This window comes from Prionailurus bengalensis, chromosome D2 (genome assembly GCF_016509475.1).
Source record: "Prionailurus bengalensis isolate Pbe53 chromosome D2, Fcat_Pben_1.1_paternal_pri, whole genome shotgun sequence".
NCBI lineage: Eukaryota > Metazoa > Chordata > Mammalia > Carnivora > Felidae > Prionailurus > Prionailurus bengalensis.
The window spans coordinates 53,625,753-53,649,324 of NC_057351.1; the positions used below are offsets into that span (position 1 = coordinate 53,625,753).

At 39.5% G+C, this 23,572-nt stretch overlaps 1 protein-coding gene across 4 annotated transcripts in view; it reads left to right on the plus strand.

The window, feature by feature from the left end:
* Positions 1-23,572, plus strand: part of PLCE1 (phospholipase C epsilon 1) — a 329,559-nt gene that overhangs the window by 13,669 nt on the left and 292,318 nt on the right. The gene's annotated exons all lie outside the window — the stretch shown is intronic.

Here is a 23,572-nt window from a genome sequence, read left to right on the forward strand (position 1 = left end):
GAGTGAGGAATCATTTATGAGCCATAAAATATGACAAGATTTTGTTAAAGGGGCTTGGTTAAAACTGTGGCTTGACTCATGGGAAAGATGCTTCTTGGGCTGCTACTTGGTGTTTCCTTGAGCAAATCATTTTCACCCTCATTTCTTCCCTTTGGAGGACATTTTTTTTTTTTCAACTTGAAGGATTCTGGAAGCAAGGGCTGCTAAGCCTAAAGAACGTGGAACATTCCAAGGAACAGACTAGAAATGCACAAGAAGAGGTCACCTTGTGACTGGCTCTATTCAGTGTAGAGGCTCAGGGGAAAACTTGAGAGCATGCTCAGGATGCTGGTTGCTGTTGTATTGAGGAAGGCATTCCGGTCCTTCTGGAGTAACTAGTTTACGTGAATGCTCGGCTATTGATTTACTGCTTTATTACACTTTTTTTTTTTTTTGGAATTGTCTACTATTGATTGGTTCTGTAAAGAGGATTAACTGTATTCCTAATTTGAAACCAGTGATTTGTCATTAAAGAGCTTTCAGTTCAGTTAGGGAGACATAGGGCACAAATACTTGAAATTTTCAGTATCCTTACAAAGAAACGGTGGAGTCTCTGGCCATTTGTTCCATGACTTGAGTCCAGGAGAGGAAGCTCTGGGTTGGAGTCTTCTGGTACAAGGTGAGGGCTTAACTGAGGCATGGTGTGGCTTGATAGAAAGAAGGGAAAGGTGTTCCTGCTTGGGAAAAGGTGAAGCAGTCCTCAGAAGGTTTGTTCACAGGAGAGTGTTAGTCAGCCAGGTGGGCAGGGGCTCCTTTGAGGCCTCTCTTTCCTTGTTTGCCTGCATAAATGCTGGGGTTCCTTAGGTTAAATCCACTGTCATGAGTTGTGTTTCACCTTTGCATCAATGGTTCCAGATCTTTTTGTGCTCTTCTTGAGCTCCACACCTGCATATCCAGCTGCCTGTGTGACATCCTCCCAAAACTTGTGTCTCAAATTGAGCTCAGTCTTTCCCCAAACCTATTTCTCCCATGTTCCTTATTGCAGTGACTGACTTACCGATACCCTCAGCTCTCCAAGGCTACTCCTTCTGAGTCCATGGTCTCTTAGCACTGCGGGCTTCCCCTTCCCATTTCAATATCTGCCTTTCCCAATAGAGCATATGCTCCATAGGAGCAGCTACTACTGTCAGTGCTCACTTCTCCTGTCTCCAGCCCCAGCATAGTACTGAGCCTGTGATAAATGTTGATTGATTGCATGAACTGAATTACCTTTTATTCTGTGTCCTAAAAATTTCTCTAGCTAGACAGACCTCAGTTTGGAATCCAGCTTTACTAGCTGGGTAATGTTGATTGAGCTATTTTTTAAATTTTATTTTGAGATAATTTTTGATTTACATAGTAATCTATTTTATTTAGTTGTTTTTTTTTAATGTTTATTGAGTTTTGAGAGACAGAGAGCAAGCAGGGGTAGGGCAGAGAGAGAGGGAGACATAGAATCCGAAGCAGGCTCCAGGCTCCGAGCTGTCAACACAGAGCCTGACGCGGGGCTCGAACTCAAAAACTGTGAGATCATGACCTGAGCCGAAGTCAGACACCTAACTGACTGAGCCACCCAGGCGCCCCAACATAATAATCTATTTTTAATCTCACTTTGCATCAGTTTCTGAATCCATAAAATGAACATAATCATCGTACCTACCTCATAGATTTGTGATGGATTAAATGAAATAAAGCACGTGAAACATTATTAGTGTGTTTGACAGGTGCGTACTCTATACTGTTACAAAGTTAGGTTTGAAGCTAGAATGTTGAAGGCCTTCAAGGCAGGTTAAGAGGTGTGTATTTTATCTTTTAGAAGGTAAGGATCCATGGAAGTTCCCAACTGTGGTGGAAAAACCACGAGCTCTGGAATCAACAGATAAGGGTTCAGATCAAAATTCCAGCAACTAATAGCTGTGAGGCTTTTTGCAAATCACCTTGCAAATTCTCGACCTTAGTTTTAAAACCTCCAAAATTAGGACAATAATACCTTGTACTAGGGATTGTTGTATGACCTAGGCAGCCATGTGAGATGGTATATGAAAAAGCATCTAACACTAATTTGTTGTTGTTGTTGTTTTTAAGTTTCTTTCCTCTGGTGATCAAAGCTGTCAGGAGCAAGGAGACCATTTAGAAGGCTATTCCCCTAGTCCAGGTTATGGGTGAAAAAGGACCTGATCTGATGTGGTGTCAGTGACAACAGAAGGGAGTTAACAGTTGGGAAGAATTTCTTTGAAAAATCACTAGAATGTAACAGTTAACTGGGTCGATATATGGATAAAGAGGGCTAGAGATGAATGGGAAACTTCCTTTCTTGGTTCCTGGGAAAAAGAAGATGACAGTTAATAGGAAGGAGGGAGTTAGGCAAAAGAATTGAATTAGGGAGAGGAGGAGGACAGGAGTCTGGTTTTGTACATGGGGTGTTGGCTCTACCCAACAGGAAGTTGGAAAGTCAGGACTGCAGCTTGTGGAGAGAGGCTGTGTCTGGAAAGAGGCGTTTGGGAGTCATCCACATAGAGGTGATAGTTGAAGTCGTGGGTGGGAGTGGATGGGACGGCCAAGGAGTGGCCTGTGCTATTCAGAATCATTAGCGTTGTTGGCTCTAACTAGAGATAAGCAGGATAAATAAACCCTTGCCCAAGTGGGAACTAGGTCTACTGACTTCCTCAGGCTCTTTAACTCATTCAAGCAAAGTTTTACAGGATGAAGAAAATCACATAAAATAATTTCAGATTTAAAACATTGCGTCTTTGATTTGTAGATTATGCTTTATTTTAAATTATGCAAGTAATACATTATTGATTGGAAAGAATTGTAAACAATGTATAAACACAGTTAAAGTCCCCATTAACATTAACCCCTGACTTTCTTTTTTAGAAGTTATCACTGTTACAAGTTCAGTGGGTGTTCTTACAAACTTTCCTAATGTGTTTATATAGTCATACATATGCATACACATAAAGATATACCTTTGTTTGTGTGTGTGTGTGTGTGGTTTTGTTTTGTTTTATATAAGTGACCTCATAGAATATTTTGTTCTTTAATTTAATTTTTATTTTTTAAAGTGAAACAGTATGCTCTGAAACTCTTTCCAGGTACATTTATCTAAATTTGAGTCATAAAGGCAAACAAACAAAAATCTGTTTTCCTGGGTATGAATGTACTATGTTTTATTTAATCATTCCCTTATTGATGGAACATACCGTGTTCCCAACTTTTGCACCTGTCCATCCCACAGACATTTATTGTTTGTTCTGTGCACGAGACTGCCCAGTAGATACTAGGATATGGTGGTAAATAGTAAGCCAGGGCTTTGCAATCTGTCGGGGTTGATGAGAAGCACATCCCCCAGGGGTCAACTGTGAATATGCTATTAACCTTATGACAGGGAATTTGTCAGACTCAGCCACTTGCTGAGTGCCTTCTCAGTGCCTTGAGCAGGAGGAGCTGGAAGTAGAGGGGAGAAAGGGAAAAGGTGAGCCTGTGCTAATGAGATGGAGACTTGCACCTCTGTCCCCAGGTCCAAGCCAAAGGTGGAGTGATTAATTTGGGGGGGGGGGTAGGTTGAATTTGAGAACGGTTTTCTTTTTATAAATATTATCAAAATGAATATGCAAAGTTTAGAATTCCCGCTTGGGAGCTTCTGAAAGTATATCCCCCTGGTTCATCATTCCCTTTTCTCTTGAGTGCATGGGACTGAGGCAGCTCCAGTGTAAGGACAGCTGGAAAAAGGAAGGAAGAAGAATGCTTTTCTACGCCTGCTGTATCCCAACCCAGCCATTCTCCTCCCTCTCCCTCTCCCTCTCTCTCTTTCTCTGGTTTACCTGCCTTTGATGCTCTGAATCGTACCACATCTAGTGAGAAAATTTGGAGCATAAGTATTTTATGCAGAAACACCAGGGCCATAATTTTCCTTCTCTTCATTTCTGCTGCCTTCACTCAGGACTCAGAGGAGGTTCCACTGAGAACCATACCGGTTCTTCTTTCTCCTCTTCCCTCTGTTCAGCACTGACTCAGCACCTGGGAGGCTCTGCCAGGGTGTCAGGAAGCCGCACTGTCCCAGGGCGAGACTGCCAAGAGCAGGGCTCCACAGGCAATCCTGAATCAATGACCTAGACAGACCTAGGCAGCCGTGTCCTCTAGCATGTGACACAAGTCTGGCTGGGAAATTTCTTGGGATCTCTCCAGTTCCTCAAGCCAAGCTCCTCCCAACTCAGGTTTTCTGCTTGCAACACAGTGAAGACTGGTTGATCTTTTTCATTCCACCTGTTTTTTACTCCTAGCCAAGCCAAACTGACCCTAGGGGCTGCTGGACCAATGAGTGTGCTCTTCTCCACACGGCTTTCATATATATGTCTGAAAAACAGCTCTGATCTGCTACCTGCAGGAAAGTGTACCTACCCACTTCTTTGGGTACGTCCCTCAGCATCTTTTCCTCTCTGGCCACCACCTGTCTCCTAATACCCCGGCCACCCTGGCAGTGAATACCCAATGCTTTCACTACTTGGAGCTCCCTAAACACAACATGTGGTCTTCCCATTCTGTGCCTTACCTTGGGCTGCTCACTCTTTCCCACCTGCCTTTCCTCTGTACTTTAAATTCAGTTTAGGGGCGCCTGGGTGGCGCAGTCGGTTAAGCGTCCGACTTCAGCCAGGTCACGATCTCGCGGTCCGTGAGTTCGAGCCCCGCGTCGGGCTCTGGGCTGATGGCTCAGAGCCTGGAGCCTGTTTCCAATTCTGTGTCTCCCTCTCTCTCTGCCCCTCGCCCGTTCATGCTCTGTCTCTCTCTGTCCCCAAAATAAATAAACGTTGAAAAAAAAAATTAAATTCAGTTTAGGTCTCAATCATTCAAAAAAGCCTTCCCTGACACACACATACCTCCCCTCCAATGCTGATTCACCTTATTGACATTGATTTTTAAATATTTTTTAATGTTTATACAGTTTTGAGAGAGAGAGAGAGAGAAAGAGAGAGATAAAGCACAAGCTGGGGAGGGGCAGAGAGAGAGGGAGACACAGAATCTGAAGCAGGCTCCAGGCTCTGAGCTGTCAGCACAGAGCCTGATGCGGGGCTCAAACTCACAAACTGTGAGATCATGACCTGAATCAAAATCAGATGCTCAACCGACTGAGCCAGCCAGGTGACCCAAACAAAACATTGATTTTTTAAATTTAGTACCTGTATTCCCCACCCCAGTATGACAATCACAGTCACCTCTTTGTTCCTGAGGCTGTGCTCAGGACCTGGAATATACTGGGCACTCGGTTTATGCTTGTTGAACCCAAATAACCTGGGGCAGGGGGCATCTTTGTGGTTCTTCTAGGTTTGCCCACCTGACAGATCCCTGACGTCCTAGGTGACATCTTGTTCTTTGAGAAATAATGCCCCATTAGTGAGAAAACTCACAGAGAAGACTTGCCTTGTAATAAATAACTGTGTTGCATTCTGTTTGGATGGTTTGCGGGGTGGAGCATCATCACTTTTAGATTCCAGACAAGTCTCTGCTTAGAGAGAGAACAGGAGTAAGGAGGAGCCACATTACTGTCAAGGTCACAGAGGAGGCTCCTTGAGGTGCTCAAGGCTTCACAAATTGCCCTGCTCGCATCCCCACTATAACCCCACCTAGTGTGTGGAGTCTTGCCTTTTACAAAGTACCCTGGCCATAGCGGATCTCTTTTGTCCTTCCCTATAAATTGTCTTGGGAGATAGAAGGAACTGATTATACACAATTTAACAAAGGAGGCTGATTCATTTATTTATCCTATAAATATTTATTGAGTTCCTACTATGTCTCCAGCGAGGCCTTGGGAACATGGCAGTGGACAAAACCAGCACTTCCACAGCTCTCCAGAAGCTCTGATTGTCCTTTCAGGATGCCAGCCAGTAACTAGTGTGCAAATAAGTAATATGTATAATCTCCAGTGGTGGTAAATGCTCACAAGACAAAGAGCAGTGTAATATTACAGAAAGTGATGCGTGGGAGGGGTGAAGGGCTGCTTTAGAGCCTGCGAAGCCTTTCTGAGGTGAGGCTATTTGAGCTGAAATTTGAAAAGTGAGAAGGAACGGACCAAGTGACGTCTGAGGGAAGTGGGGTGACTTGCTGAAAATCCCAGGGTGGAGCTGGCTGAAACCGTGAAGCAGGCTCTTTCCCCAAGGTCCCTTGAGCACCCGTCTTCCCTCTCTACCATGTCCATGGACACCCATGGGTATGTCAGGGACATATACTTTCAGAAGCTCCCAAGCTGTGGGCAGGAAGGGGATGGGGCTTGCTAACATGTGCCGAGAACTCTTGCTGAGCATGGGCCCTGTCACCTGGCCTTGGAGTGTGCACAGCTAATCCAAAGCTGAGGAAGGGTCACCTGGGGGCCAAATTTCTTCACCATTTGTCTCTCAGTAGGTCCCTTTCACAAGGGATTCCTTAAAAATAGGGGCATCTGGGTGGCTCAGTCAGTTAAGCATCCGACTTCGTCTTAGGTTGTGATCCCGTGGTCTGTGAGTTCAAGCCCCATGTTGGGCTCTGTGCTGATGCCGCAGAGCCTGGAACCTGCTTTGGGTTCTGTGTCTCCCTCTCTCTCTGCCCCTCCCCTGGTCATGCTCTGTCTGTCTGTCTCAAAAATGAATAAACATTAAAAAAAAAAAGTAAATCTCACCTCTTTGCAGTTCAGCAGGAAGGAGTATCACAAACTTCTCTGCAAGGCAGCTAAGAGGTTAGCATTCTGCCCTGTTTTTTTTTTCTTTTTTGTGATAAAGTATACATAACACAACATTGGCCATTTTAGCCATTTTTAAGTGTTCATTTCAGTGGCATCAAGTACAGTTCCATTGTTGTGTAGCCATCAATACCATCCATCACCAGAACTATTTCATCATCCCAAACTGACAGTCTGTACCAGTTCAGCACTAACTCCCAGCCACCCTGTTTTAAAGCCCTCATGGTGCACCTGGGTGGCTCAATCAGTTACGTGTCCAGCTCTTGGTTTCGGCTCAGGTCATGGTCTCGCGGTTTGTGAGTTTGAACCCCACATCAGGCTCTGTACTGACAGCGTGGAGCCTGCTTGGGATTCTCTCTCCCTCCCTCTCTGCCCCTCCCCTGCTCGTGCTCTCTCTCTCTCTCTCAAAATAAATAACCTTTAAAAAAAAACTAATAATAAAGCCCTGATGGATCATGGGTAATGAAGAAATGAATGCCATTTTACAAAAGCCTTTTCCCCCACCCCCGATTAGTTTAGCCTCCTTGTGTTTCATGCAGTATCATCAGTGTAGTCTGAAGACAGTTGGCACCAGAGTCACCTGGTTGGTGGGGGGAAGAAGGGAAGTGCCTATTGAAATTTAGATCTCTCCTCGACTTCCTGAATCAGAACATCTTGGGCTAGCACCCAGGCACGTGTATTTGTACCAAGTCCTCACATGATGTAAATGTGAGAATCACTGGTTTCAGTCTCATGGGAAGAGCACGTGAGGAAGAATATTAGCTAGGGCATAAAAGGCTTGCTATGGGGAAGTAACTACCTGCATTTGAATGTCTGCTTCCCCATTGGCTGGCTGGATAATTCTGGACAAGTTGCTTAATCTCTAAACCCGTTTTTCTTTTTCTTTTTTTTAATCTCTAAATTGGAAATTGTGGGCTTAGTATGTGCCTCACCAGAGTTACTGTGACGATTGAATAAGAAAGGAGGTGCTCAGATCTTGATGTCGCCTAGAGGTGATGAGGTGACCCAAGAGACTGACTTACATGGGGTAGTTCTGTTTTCTTGAGGAGTTATGGGTAAAGTGGATCAAAGTTTGCTACTCCAAGTGTTTTGTCTCTGCTGTCATCCCACTGCAGGAAGGCAATCAATGTCATTAGTCAGGATAGGAAATATATAGAATGCTTGCAACAACTGAGAGTGTAGAATATTTTCCTTGAAAAATCTTTTCAGAGACGGATTCATGTGGAGAAAGTCCTGAGAGGAATAGTAGGTGATTGGCAGTAATGCATGTAGTGCTTAGTTGTGGGAAATAATTAAGAAAATGAAGCTCTGGCACCCGTCCCAGATACTTATCACCACGCCACTCTGGAACAAGGGCAATTAAGGTTGTCTCAAGAATGTTCTGGATGGTAGGTGCAGCAGTAGTTTGAGAGTGATCAAAGAAGCTTCCTGAATAGAATGTGGCTGTGGAGAAAGGAAGGTAGAGGGGTCTCAGAAGTGATGAACAGGACACAAAAGTGGGGGTGAATAGGCAGGTTTGGGGAGCAGCAGAGCAGACCACCCTGGCTGAGGTGAGTGTCAAATTGGTGGGTTGGAGAGTCTGGTTTTGATTAGATCACCCTCAAACTTGGCTCTGTTCCTCCTAGTTTAATATTATAAACAACACCTGAACCTAGCATATATCTCTTTGATAAATTTCAATTAGAGTCAGTAGTTTTATGGAACATTTATAATTAGTGCCTAGCATAGGATTTGGCACATAGTTAGGTGTTTAAAAAACTTCTTTTGAATAAGTGCATGAATGAATCATACCCTTTTGGTTGACCAGCCATTTCAAGAAAGATCGAGTGGAAGTTATTGTATTCCAAGGATGGGGCAGTATTAGAAATACATTAAACAGGCGAGATTAGGCTTGATTTCAGGGGAGCAGATTATATAATTTTCCCTGATCTCCTCCTTTTTAAAATAATGTTTAGAACATTAGGAAAGGGAATGTTGATGTTTATATAGATTTCATTATGTTCAAAAGTTGTTCCTTTAGATAATACACAACCGAAGCAGGATAAAAATGGAGTATACAATATAATTTCAGTTTTAAATTTCAGTTTAAAAGATGTATGTTCATGGAAAACTGGAAGGAAGTTATAAGAAAATTAGGACTTACCTAATGATCTTACCTTATCTTTTCTACTTTATGCTTATCAGACTTCAAATTTTCTACAGTAAATCTGTATTGCTTTATAATCAGAAAAATATAACATGTGCTATTTGTTAAACAGTATGGAACAAGGTACAACACTCTTGCCAAAACTTGCTTTTTTTTTATTTTAGCCCTGGAACTTATAAAAATCATAACTAGTATTTGGAATAATGATATAATGGTAACAAAATGAACTGCACCTTACCAACTGTCATGTGACATCATTGATTTCCTGAGGAGCCCACACCACCCACATCCTGAGATTGGCCAACTCATGGCTCCTTGCTTCCTCCTGCATATCCTCACCCTCCCTGGATACCCGCTACCCTCCATCACTTGTTAGAGGCTCAAGAATGTCCTGAAAGCTGGTAATACAGGTCTGAGCAACCCTGCTTGTTACAGATTGTGGACTCGGAAGCAGCTCTGTACTTTGGGTAACACTGCCCTGAAAAATAGCAAGAATGTCAAGGTACTGACTTACAGACTAAAAAAATGTAAACAACAACAACAACAAAAGCAAAATACAAAAAGCTTATTTGCCTCATTTTTTTTCAATTAGGTAAAAAGTATGAATAATATTTCTTCTCCCATTTGGATGATGACTTCGTGAGAAATCAGAGGCACAACTAAAATGGACATTGAGTTTTAATGAGGTGTTCCATTTGCATTTTTAACTCTACTGAAAACAATCCAGTAGAATCATATCAGCTGTTTGTCAGCTGTTGGCTTGGGCTTCCACCCAGAATTTGATGTCACTGGTGGGCATCCATAAGGAACAGGAGTAATTTTTAAGCTTGTTGACCAGAAGACCTCTGAAGACCTTTGTTGGTGCTGGTGTTAAATATAATGTAAATATAAAAAAGAAAATGGCTAGAAATGGTTATCTTATGCATTAAGTATGTGGATTTAAAATGCTTTCCATCTGTTAGGGCTTTCTAGGCGAATCTCTATGAAGCTGGAGAGTTATTTAGTCTGGAAAATGTTTTACTCCGTGAGATGATGAAATGTAGGCTAGATATCAGATGTGGGGGACCCAGGTAGGAAGGAGATCAAGAAACACAGCCATGAAGAAAAGAGTTTGCAGGAGCTGAATCATATCCTAAATTGATTAAATCAGGATCATTTTACTGAGAGACTGTAATGTGAGAATGTGTTAGGGTAGTAGAGCTGTTCTGTTATGTTTATCTCATCCAGAGTAAGTTACATTTCATCACATGTATTTTTAATTCTTTGGAAATACAATTACATTAATTGAGAAATGACTTATAGAATACCAGTTTGAAAAAAAAATTAGTGAATGGGTGTGTTGATATTGCAAACTATCAATTAATTAAAAATTGCTTGTAACATGAGTTATATGTACCCCAACTGAATGGTGGCAATTGGCTGTTTGGGGAAGCCTGTTATATTTTTAATGCATAGGATAGGTAATGCAAGGGCTTTAAGGAAGTGGCTCTGGGTTCTTCCCACTTTTCTCTTCCCCTTCATTGCAAGGCTTCCACAATGACTGCCTTGACCTGATGGGAGAACTTTCTAGCACCTATCCAGGATGGTTCTGCTGCTTCTGCTGCCATTGTGCTTAGTGAGGGCAGAGTAGCCTCTGGCATATACTCTGACATGCCAGTCAGCCTGCAGTCTTCCATCCCATCTCCAAGACATGGCCAAAATTCCCTCTCTCCTCCATTTTCTCCCTGGTCTTACTTCCTAGGGCAGAGTCCTCTTTTAAAGACTATGACATTCTCTGGGAAGTCTTTGCTGATAAGACTTGAGTTCATGCTGATTTCTGCCATTTGTATCATCATTTTTTTTTATCAGTTGCTTAATTAGTACACACATTATTGAATGATTCTGTCACTTTTTAACTGCCTGGACTATTCAGTGTTTTATGATATTAGCTCATATCGTAAGTTTTTTCTTTATGGCTCCATAATAGCAAATGATTTTCTTGTAGGCAGGGATTGTTCCTTTCTCTTCTTGTGAAGTCGTGTAGTCCCTTGCACTCATGCTAGCACCCAGTACACTTGTAGAGACAAACTTAAAGAATAATTTAACTGCTTGCACTGGATGAGATTTAAAAAAAAAAAATCATCACCTACTAACATACAAATAATGTTCCGGACAAAGCAATATGGGAGCAAATATTTATTGAGCCTTTGTTATTATAGTCCTGGGGGGTGATTTAAAAGAAATAAACATGGTTTTACATCAGGAAGGAATATGTGATGACTCTGGAACAGTTTTTATAATGATGAGAATAAAGGGTACTATTTTTTGAGGAATTACTACTTTATAATATTATTGTGAAGGTTACATGAGAAACTGTTAGCCCCCCCTCCCTTTTACAGATATAAAAATTAAGCCTTAGCAAGGTTAACTGGAGATGGGATCCAAACTCAGATTGAATGATTCCACTGCCGTAGTGCTATGTCCGCACCATATTGTACAATTGAGCAGGTTGTTCAGTGCTGAGAGCTGGCTGAGAGCACAGGTGGGATTGAAATGCAGCCTGCAGTCTACTGGAAATGCTGACAGGGGTAAAGTATACAGTTGGAGGAGTATACACCACCCCTTTGTGCCATTTTATAGTCTTATCTGTGCTATACTATACAGTTCACAAGCCACATACAACCATTGAGCACTCAGAATGTGGCTAGTGCAGCTTAGGGGCTGAATTTTTAATATACTTAATTTAAGTTAAATTTTTACTTAAATGGCCACATGTGGCTAGTAGCTACTATATTAGCATAGGTGTAAAACTTCATATAAATGGAATCATTCAGTGTCTGGCTTCTTTCACACAGCCTAATGTTTTTAAGATTCATCCATATATGTTGTATAATCAGAATATCATTCCTTTTATTCCTGAGCAGTATTCTAGTGTATGAATATACCACAGGTGGTTTATTTATCTGTTGATAGACTTTGGGTTGCTTCCAGGTTGGGCTGTTATGAATAAAGCTGCTAAAGCCATTTGCATATAAGTCTATTTGTGGATATATGCTTTTATTTTATTTCTGCCAGTGGAATTTTGTCATCTGGTAAATGTATATTTAACTTTATAAGAAACTGCCAAACTGTTTTCAAAAGTGGCTATACCATTTTACATTCCCACCACAATATTCCATTTTCTCCACATTCACACCAACTTTGGTATGGCTAGTCATTTTAATGTTAGCTATTCTAGTGGGGATGAATTCTATCTCATTGTGATTTTAATTGGTATTTCCCTGATGACTAATGACATTGAACATCTTTTCATATCCTTTTATGTCATTTGTATTCTTTTGTAAAGTGCTTATTCAAACTTTAGCCCACTTTAAAAAAGTGTTGTTTGTCTTCTCATTATCAAGTTGTAGAAGTTTTTTTATGTATTCTGGGTGCAGATTCTTTATTAGATATTTATCTTACAGATATTTTCTACCATACAGTAATGGATTATCTTTTGAAGAGCAGGTGTTTTTAATTGTGTTGCACTTTATCCATTTGTTTTTCTTTTGTGTTCAGCCTAAGAAATTTCTGCTTACTCCAGTGGTTCTAAAGATTTTCTCTTATATTTCCTATTGGAACTTTTGTAATTTTGGCTTTTACATGTAGGATCCATTTTGTGATGCATTTTGAGTTAACTTTTGTGTGTGGTGTGAGGAAAGGATTGAGCTTCATATTTTTTTCGTATAGAAATTTTGTTGATCTGTCACAATTTCCTTATATTCCATATATATATATATATATATATACACACAGATATATAAATATATACACACATATATATGTGTATATATATATGAAGTATTCATGTATTTATGAGGTATTTGTTCAAATCTCTTGTCCATTTAAAAGCAATTGTGTTGTTAACTGCTTATTGAGTTATAAGAGTTTTATGTATTTTCTGGATATAGGCACTTTTGCAGATGCATGTTTTGTGAATATTTTCTCCCAATCTGTGCTTTGTCTTTTTTTTTCTTTTTTCTTGCTTTCAGAGAAGAAGTTTTAAAATTTGACTAAGTCCATTTTGTCTTTTTTTTCCCTTTGTGTCCTAAGAATTTTTTCTGTATCCCAAGGTCATGAAGATTTTACCTGTTTTCTTCTAGATGTTTAATAGTTTTCAATTTTATTTTAGCTTTATAGTCCATTTTGAATTAATTATTGTGTATGGTGTGATATAGGGGCTGGTGTTCATTTTCTTTTCTTTTTTTTTTTTTTAATTTTATTTTAAAGAGAGAGAACGCATGAGTGGGGGAGAGGAGCAAGGGGCAGAGCAAAAGAGAGAGAGAATCTCATGGAGCATGGAGCCTGACATGGGGCTCTATCCCACGACCCTGGGATTATAACCTGAACTGAAATCAAGAGTTGGACGTTCAACTGACTCAGTTTGATAAAGGGCATTTAAAATACACAGCTAATATCACATTAAATAGTGGCATATTTAATACTCTCCCTCTAAGACTGAGAACAAGGCAAGGATGTATGGTCTCCATAGTTCTGTTAGTATCATAATTGGAGATCCTAGCTTGTGCAGTAAGGCAAGAATAAAAAGTATGCATTTTGGAAAGAATACACCTTTCTTTATATGAAGATGACATGGATGTCCATATAGAAAATCCCGAGTCATCTACAAAATATCTGTGAAAGTAATAATTGCATTTAGCAAGGGTATAAGTTATATTGTCTAGACATGATATTCAATTGTATTTCTGCATACTAGCTGCATACAACTGGAAAATGAAATGTAAAATAATTCCATTTCGAATAACACTAACATAGGAACAAATTTAACAAAAGATGTGCACGACCTCTGTTAAGATAAATACAAAATATTACTAAGATAAATTAAAGAAGATATGTATGGGGCTTCCAGGCTAGTGAACATGTGGAGATTTGGGGAGGGTAGTGTGCTTGGAGACGGCATGGAAGCTACTTACCATTTTCTCATACCTTGCCCTGTGCTTCTCTTCCATCTGGCTGTTCCTGAGTTGCATGTTTACAATAAACAGTAATCTGTGTCTCAGCCTCTCAGCCATGACTTTCAAAAGAGCAAATTCATCATGGAAAAAGTGGCATCACATGTCAGACTCTCTTCTCTGGGCTTCCCTGGTCTAACTGCCTTGGTAACTCTTTGGCACCTTCATGGAAGGTTCCAGATGAACCAAAAATTGTTGAGGAGCCACGAGATAATCCTTTGTTTCAGTAACTTATTAAGAGTTCATATTCAGACAACAATACTATGCATGATTTGATTTTCCTGTGTAGGCTCCACAGGGCTGTGTGGTTGACTCTGCCCCCACCCCTACACAACATAGCCAATTTACTCCCCCGCTATCCTCTGCCTCCTGTGAGCACACCCAGTTCAGCTGAGCGACATTTCAGCATACACACAGTAAAAACAGCCTGCCCATGTAGCAGCTCTTTCATCCATGACATGCAGAAAATAGTCGAGAAGGGCTTCCTGTCTCCTCAGGATCTATAGAGTTTTCTTTTTTTAAGTTTGCGTTTACATAAATATCACTCATTACTGAGACAGCTGCTAGGCCCAGCTATCACACAGCATGTTGTATTAATGAAAGTAATAAACATGCAGGAGCTATTTTACCAAAACATAGTTTAAAGCCAATTTAGGGCTGCTGGGGTGGCTCAGTCGATTAAGTGTCCGACTCTTGGTTTTGGCTCAGGTCATGATCTCAGTTTTTGAGTTTGAGCCCTACATCGGGCTCTACACTGACAGTGGGTGGCTTGCTTGGGATTCTCTCTCTCTCCTTCTCTGCCCCTCCCCTGCTTGTGCTGTCTGTCTCTCTCTCTCAAAATAAATAAAAAAAAAAAAAAACTTAAAAAAAAAGCCAATTTAATTCCAGAGCACATCTTGTTCTCAGCATTTTGTTTTTAAAATACTATTAGATGTCCATGACGGTTCTAATATAAAGGCATTTCAAAATAAATATTAGCTCTGAGGATATCATATATTTGTTTTATGCAAAGCTTTTAAATAATAATAAAATAGCAAATGGCCAAAAAGATATATGTATATATACATAGATGTGTGTGTGTGCATATACATACATATATTCTCCGTATATATGGAGAGAAAGAGAAAGAGCTATAGTGCTAACTAGCTGTATCATGTTTATGGATTAGAAACCTCAATATTATTAAAATGTTATTTCTCCCCAAATTGATATATTAATTTACATTACCAATCCCAGGCAAAGGAATTTTTTTTTTGTTTTTTTAAGAAATTGAGGATGTTCTTAAGGATTAGGATAAAGTGTGGCTTTGCTACACTGGATAAAATGGAACTCTGTTTTTTCTCAAGTAAAAAGAGTGATATGATGAAAATGCTGTTTGGGGAGGATTTTTCTGAAGGTAATATGGGATGGATTGAAACAGGAAAAGGTTAGAATTTAGAAGACTGAAAGCCCTTAAGGAATCCAAGTCCTAATGGACAAATATTGGGCTCAAAGAGCCATGGAAAAGAAGGAAAGAATCAAATGTCTGTTGAGACCAACTGTATACCTTGATACCATGCCAGGAATGTGGGATGCAGGGTATCTCTAAAACTCGTTAAGTTTAAAGATGCAAGGTCTCTGTTCTTCACAAGCTTTCAATTCATGCAGTGGTCCTATATAGTTAATAGCTACAGTATAGTGTTTCATGACATGTTTGTACTGGTGAAATGTAGGGAGAACTGTGGGAAACAGATAAGAGCAATTAATGCTGACAGTGGGTATCAGGGAGGGTTACAGAGGGGAAATGCCGCTGGAGTTGGGTGAAGGAGTCTTAGCAGAGTTAGAGAACAGTGGGAAGGGAAATGCACAGAGGCATTAATGCTAGTCTGGTTCAGTACATGGCAAAAAGACCAGTATGACAGGATATTTTCTCCTAGGTATTGGTCAGAGATGAAGCTGAAAAAAATAGACTGGGACTAAATCATGGAGGGTCTAATGTGACCTTCTGACTCTCACTTTTTCTCTTTTCTCATCTCTTATTAAAAACATACATCTCTGTGTGCATGTGCATGTGCGCACATACATACAACTCCAGAATTTCTTGACATATTTGTACCGTAGCAAAGGAGAGGGAGTGCTATGAATGTCACAACACCACAATCCTATCTGCCTCCACTCTTGGCTTAAAATTCTACTAATGTCTTTGATTCCATATTTCTAGGAGAGCAGTAGGGAGAGAGGGGTGATTTGCAGACTAATCAGAGACTGTGTTTACAGTGGGGATTTCCTTTCTTTGGGAACTTTACAGTTGAGAATTAACCTGTTATGAACAAACTTTTTTTGTGATTCTCTATTTTCCTATATTGGCAACCTCGTCAATGTATTAGTTAAAAAATATTTGTATAACTTTCTCACCTACCTATCAGTTAACTCCTGATATTTAATATGCACAGAGTATAAAGATTAGGGTTATCTCTGGGTTTTCTGGGTCACAAGTCTAGCATCCCAGACTCTGAAACTTTTCCAATAAAGGGAGTGGAAGTTACAAAGGGTTAAGTCTTTAAGGTCTTGGAAGAGGACCCAGATTAGTATACCAGTGCCTTTGTGGAATGTTTTAAAAGCTTTGTTTCTTTGTAAGTTTTGGAGTTTCCATCATAATAGTTCAGAGAAAGGAGGCCAGGAGGGAGTGGAGCAGCAGACATTCAGTGGAGAAGAAAGAGTGAAGACTGACTCATCATGTAGGGCTTGGGTGTGGGTGTGCCTGTAGTAGGGAGAAAGGGAGGAAGGGTTGTGTAGGCAAAATATTTTCTTTAATCTCACTGCAGAATGGGCTTTGGGGAAGAGAATGCATAAGTAGATAACTGTGGCACAGTTATTTATCTGTCATACACATGATACTGAAAGGAACTCTATAAAATCCTTTAGGTTTAAAGATGAAATAGAGCCTATTGCATTCTGTTATCAGCTTTGACAGTTGCCCTAGTATTTCTTTCCATGCTGGTGAAATTACTGAGCAACTTTCCCTTTCTTTGATTGGAGTCAATGTTCTCCTAAGAACTTCAGATGAATCTATAGTTATGCATTGTATTTTCCTACTTCTTTATCTTTCTTCATGCTGTTCCTTTTACCCAAGGTATTTTTCTTGGTTATGGATACAACTAATTGCTACCTCTTTGCGAAGTTCCAGGTTAAATCTTCCTCCATCAGAGCTTTCCTGATCTCCTGTTCCATAACCACCTTGCCTTCTTAACTCTGGAAGATAACAGGTACTTAATAAATAACCGACAGTTGTCTGATAGTTTTTGTTGCTGTTAAACCCCACATCCTTCTGACATTGACAATCATAAAAACCAATGTGTTTGCATTTAATATTTTTCTCATTTAATTGTTCTTTATGACACAATCATCTGGCCTTAAATATTAAATAAATCTAACAACCTAATAAATAAATTAGTGACATACTGTGAATTAGTGAATATAACTTCCCCTCTAATGCAGGAATTTACTATATAGCTTCCTTGTTATATCACATCGCTGTACTTTTAGATAAGCCATTCAAATATTCTGAGCATCATCCATAAAATGGGGTGATAATAGTATTCACACCTATTAGTTAGGAAAAAGTTTTGATGTGAATGACAGAAAACCTAAAATAATGGTGGCTTAAACAATATAGAATTTTATTTTTCTTCCCCCCAAATCCAAGACTTCTGTCTTGTTTCTTTACTATGAAAGGTGTCCATTCTTGTGTTTACCTCATGGTCTAATATAGCTACTTCAGCTCCAGTCATCATGCCTTCCCTCCAGCCAGCAGAAAGTAGAAAGGGGGAGGAAAAAGGCACACCCTTTCTGTTCAAAAAATCTTCCCAGAAATAACAAACCTCTTCTGCTTATATCTAATTAGTAATGACAGTGATATGGCTATATCTAGCTATAAGGGAGGCCATTAAAGGGATGACCATATGCTTGGCCAAAATTCAGAAGTTCTATTATTGAGAAAAAGTGAGAACAGATTCTGAGGGACAATTAGTAGTTTCTGCCACCCTACCGATAAATGCTATTATAAAGATTAAGGGATATTATGTACACTGTGCTTAGAACATGCCTGTTACATGATACATGATCAATAAGTATTTATTTGTCATTATTTTTTAAATTAAACATTATAGACAGTATTCATTCATTCTAATATTTGTTCAACACCTATTGAACACCTGCTATGCTGAACACTATGCCTCTCTATTTAAATCTTTATATCAACAGTGAGAAGACTACCATCCAGAATAGCTTCTCCCTTGTTAAATAGCTCTACAAGTTAGAATTCTTTATCAAGCTAAGCCAGAGCATGCCTCCCCAATAATTCATTTGTTTTGGCCATGATCCTGCCTTTTGAAACAATATGTAACAAGAATATTTCCTCATCTTAGTTCTTCAATTACATGAAGATGGGTATACCTCCCACTCAGTTTTCTGGCTCTAACCAGGCATTTTATTAACTTATTTATCTAGCAAACAGTTTGTCAAACTTTTTCTATAAAGGGTTAGATGGTGAATATTTCTAGCTTTGCAAGCCACATAGTTTCTGTCATAGTTTATCAACTCTATCATTGTAATGCAAAAGCAGCCATAGACATTGCATAAATGAATGGCCACGTCTGTGTTCCAATAAAATTTTATTTACCAAAATGGATAGCAGGTCAGATTTGGACCTTGGTATGTAGTTTGCCAGCCCCTAATTTAGCCCATGGAAATTTATCAGCAAGGTTATTTGTGACTGATATTTCCCTACCCTGAAGCTATAAATTTACTCTGTGTCACTCCTGATTCTTCTTAAACCTTTCATTTCTTTGTCTTGTGTTACCACTTTGGCTAAGATTTCCAGCACCACCTACATAGCCCTATCATTGCATGGCCAGTCATTCCCTAGACATATTATCCATTCCAATTCATCTCTAGCTTAGAAATGCTACCTTGACAAGTTCTTTCTTGTTCTACCATATTCTTAGCCCACGCATCCTTTGATCTCTCCCAGGCCGGTCCTTCTCTAGTCTTCCCTACAAACCACATTAAGAAAAGAAGAATCTTTTTCTCCATCTCTTTCTTCTTCAAAACTGTTAGACTGCGATCTTCTTTCAAGTGCTTCAGGTTTTCTTTAGCCAACTTTAACCTATTCCATCTTCCCTCACAGACAACCTAGAGCTTCCCAAGAGGAGGGAGGTAGAAAATTAACATTTATTGATGGACATATAAAATACATGTGATTTATGCTGATGTTAAAGAAGTGGAACATATAATTCGAGATTGATCATATAGCCGGCTTGTGGTCATGCAGCTGGGATTCAGGGGGTCAGCCCCAGTTATTGAATTGAAATTTAAGTTTAAGTGAACCTGGTGAGTGGAATGAGTATATCTGGCAAAAGTAAATTCAACATCACGTCACCAACAGAGCTGCTTAACTTCACAAGGCATGGAATGACAAGCATTTGTCCGTAACTTTTGGTTTCCAAAGCATTTTCTTCACAATCTGATCAAATAGGTAATTTTATTTCTGTCTTATAGGACAATGAGACCAAACCCAAAGTGGTTAAAATAGTTGCCTGAGTGCCAGGTGCCAATGTCTTATTGTTTTTCTCCGTGAGAATCCACATTTGCTGTTTTCTGCAAAGTTAATCCCACTTTTTTATCTAGCTGATTCCTTCTTGTCTTTCAAAACTCGGCTTGCTCATCATCTTCTTCAGCAAACCCTCCATGGCAATCACCCTCACCTTGTCCCCACTATCTGATTTAGATGCTCTTCCTCTGGGGTAACCCAGATTATAGCCCTATTTGCACTATACCTTACCTGATGATCTATTAGCTTATAAAGAAATCAAGGGGAAATTCCTGCCTCATTTAATTTTGTACTTAATAAGAATATGTTGAGGGGTGCCTGGGTGGCTCAGTCAGTTGAGCATCCGACTTCGGCTCAGGTCATGATCTCACGGTCTGTGAGTTCGAGCCCCGCATCAAGCTCTGTGCTGACAGCTCAGAGCCTGGAGCCTGTTTTGGATTCTGTGTCTCCCTCTCTCTCTGCCCCTCCCTCGCTCATGTTCCGTCTCTCTCTCTCTCTCTCTCTCTCTCTCTGTCAAAAATAAATAAACATTAAAAAAAATTAAAAAAAAAAAGAATATGTTGAATAAAGGAATGACCTGAGATGGAGTCTTCAGGGAGTCAGCTCTCTCAGATGTTGTTCAGTACTGACTACCACAAAACAAAGATCTCAGCCTGCCAGAGACAAACTCAGATAAAAGAGGATCCTCCTGGAAGGCATGGATCTCTGCATCCAGCAGACATCAGAAATTCAAACTGATGAGGTTTCAAACTAGTTAGCAAGAAAGCAGCATAACTATAGTGGAGAGCACAGATTCTGGAGTCAGGTTTCTTGGGTTTGAATCCTGACTCCACCATTTTTCAGCAGTGTGATCTTTGGCAAGTGACTCAGCTTCTCTGTGCTTGGGTTTCTAATCTGTCAAATGTGGATCATAGTAGAACTGTTCTGTATTAGTTCTCTCTTGCTGTGCAACAAATTACCTCAAAACAATGTCTCAAAACAGTAAACATTTATTATCTCACATTTCCTGTGGCTCAGGAATTTGGGAACTGAGTGCTTCTGGCTCAGGCTTGCTCATGAGGTTAAAGTCATATAGATGTATAGACCATGGCTGCAGTCATGTGAAGCCTTGACTGGTGTTGGAGGATCCCCTTCCAAGATGGCTCATTCCAGTGGCTTTTGGCAGGAGGTCTCAGTTCTTGCCACAGGGAGCTCTTCCTATATCATGACATCTGATTTCCTCCAGAACAAACGAGAGGAAGAACAAAAGGAAACCTCAATAGCTTTTGTGACATTTTATGACCTATTCTCAGAAGTCATACACTGTTACTTCCAACACATTTTGTATGTTGGAAAAAGTCACCAAGTACGGTCTCCATGCAAGGGGAAGGCAGTTAGGCTCTACAAAGAATTTGTGGACATATTTAAAACCATCACATTATCTTGTATGATTGAGTGAAAATTACATGAGATAGTAATTTTGAAATGCTTAGAACAGGGGTGAGGCAGTACATGCTTTGAATGACCTTCCTCATAGGTGAGAAAGGACAAATAACAGTCAGTCTGAAGGCTTTGGCTTTAAAAGTTACTCTAAAAAATAGAGCAAAGATATGGAAACCAAGGTAGTGCCAAAAGCCATTAAAATTATCTATTTGGTTCTTGACATGAAAAGTTGTTCATGAATTGGAATTTGTAAAAAAAAAAAGCAGGTATAAAGTAGGATATACAGCATGATCTGGTATTTGTGTAATCATATACCTATATCTCTGTGTGTTGATGCATAGGGAGCATTATGGAAGGAGTTTACTCAAAGTATTAATAGTGGTTATCTCTGGATAGTGGGGTTTATGTTAAGTTGAAATTTTTTGTGTGTTTTCCTGCATTTTTTGAATTGTTTTACACTGAGCATATTTCTCCAAAAATAATAGATGCATTTTTTTTTTCTGAAGAAAATTTAAAAGAAACCAGGTTGGAAGGAGGATGTGAAAGGTGGAAGGGTTCGGTTGAACCAGGACACTGCTGCTCTGTGTGGGCTCATTGACTTCCTGTGAAGTGTCCGACTGACAGGATGTCCTCTGATTTTTTAAGGTAGTTGTGAAGACTGCATGTGCTGGGAGCCAGTGAGACTTTGTGGTTGCGCTTGAGGGGCATATATGTAAGGGAAGAGGGGTAGGTTGCTGCTTCTTTGGGACAAGAGGAAAAGGGAGAAGCATGGGGAAGAGGGACACCTGTGTGGCAAAGGGCAAAAATGGGTTAAATCTGGTGTTGACAGCAGAGTATGAATGCTCATCAGTTGTCTTGGTAAGGACGGCTTCACTTGGAATGGTATACTTATGAAGGACACCTGTGATCCCGTGGTGCCTTGTATATCCTTGATAATTACACTTACCACACCAGATTGAAATTTGTTCAGTTCTCCCTCTCTCAATAGAATCACAAGCAGGGATATCTAGCCCCATTACATAGTTCCCAGTGTAGAACAGGGTTCAATAATTTGAGGAATAAAAATAAATTATTTTTTAAGAATACTTTTCATAAATTGAAAATTTTTATGTCCACATTCACCTGAATAATTTCTTTTTTTAAGTGTAATTTCTTTAAATTAACTAATTAATAAGTTTTTAAATTTGCATCCAAGTTACTTAGCATATAGTGCAACATGATTTCAGAAGTAGATTCCTTAATGCCTCTTACCCATTTAGCCCATCCCCCTTACCACAACCCCCCCAGCAACCTTCTTTTTGTTCTCTGTATTTAAGTCTTTTATGTTTTGTCCCCCTCCCTGTTTTTATATTATTTTTGCTTCCCTTCCCTTATGTTCATCTGTTTTGTGTCTTAAATTCCTCACGTGAGTGAAGTCATATGATATTTGTCTTTCTCTGGCTAATTTTGCTTAGCATAATACCTTCTAGTTCCATCCACGTAGTTGCAAATGGCAAGATTTCATTCTTTTTGATTGCCTAGTAATACTCCATTGTATGTTTATACCAAATCTTCTTTATCCATTCATCCATCGATGGGCATTTGGGCTCTTTCCGTACTTTGGCTTGAATAATTTCTTATTAAAGTGAATGAAAAGAATACACACACACACACACACACATGCACACAAAGTCACATTTGCCACTTCTGTTCTTTGTTCATCTTTTCCTCTTTTTCTGCCTTTTGATTATTTGAAAATTTTTATGGTCCTAATATTTTGGTTTATTACCTATATTTTTTCTTACAGTGGTTGTATTGGGCTTATAGTATGCATCTTTAATTTATGACAGCCTGCCTTTAAGTAATGTTACACAAATTCACTTAGAAAATAATCTTGTAACAATATACTTCCATTTCCCTTCTCGTGACCTTGTGCTATTTTTTCCTTCTGCATGTGTTAGGAACCCCACAATACATTGCTATTATTTTTGCTTTAAAAGGTTAACTATCTCAAGTGGTTTACAATTTTTAAAAAATTGTATTTACATACATACTTAACATTTTCTGTGCTCTTTATTCTTTTGCATGGATCCACATTTCTATCTGGTATTGTTTTCCTTCTAAAGGACTTCCTTTACTGTTTCTTATATGCAAATTTGTTGGTGATGAATTCTTTCAGCTTTTGTATGTCTAGAACATTTTTCTTTTTTTTTGTTTTCAAAAGATATTTTTGTTGGGTATAGAATTTTAAGTTGGCAGTATTTTTTCTTTTAGTACTTTAAAGATTGACTCTACTCTCATCTGGCTTGCATTGTCTCTTATTTTGTTTTATCTTATTTATTTATTTATTTATTTATCATTACATGATAAGTGTACTTTTTAATCTCCATCCTCAATTTCACCCATCTCCCTAAACACCTCCCCATAGCTTGCATTGTTTCTCATGAGAAGCCTGCAACCACCCTTATCTTTGCTCCTCTCACTTAACATGTCTTCTTTCTCTAGTTTTTATGGTCTCATTGAACACTCAACTTTCTTTCCTTTAAATAAGAACTCTGTTGGGTTCAGCCTGAGTTCCCCTTCCCTCCCCTATGGCCTAGAAACTCTCAAACTGTAAGCTAGGGCATTTATAGGATTGACCTCATTTGTTGTTGTTTTCTTATTTCAGGAATCACTGTTCTGTGTTCCCTGTTATTCAGTATTTAAAAACCATTATT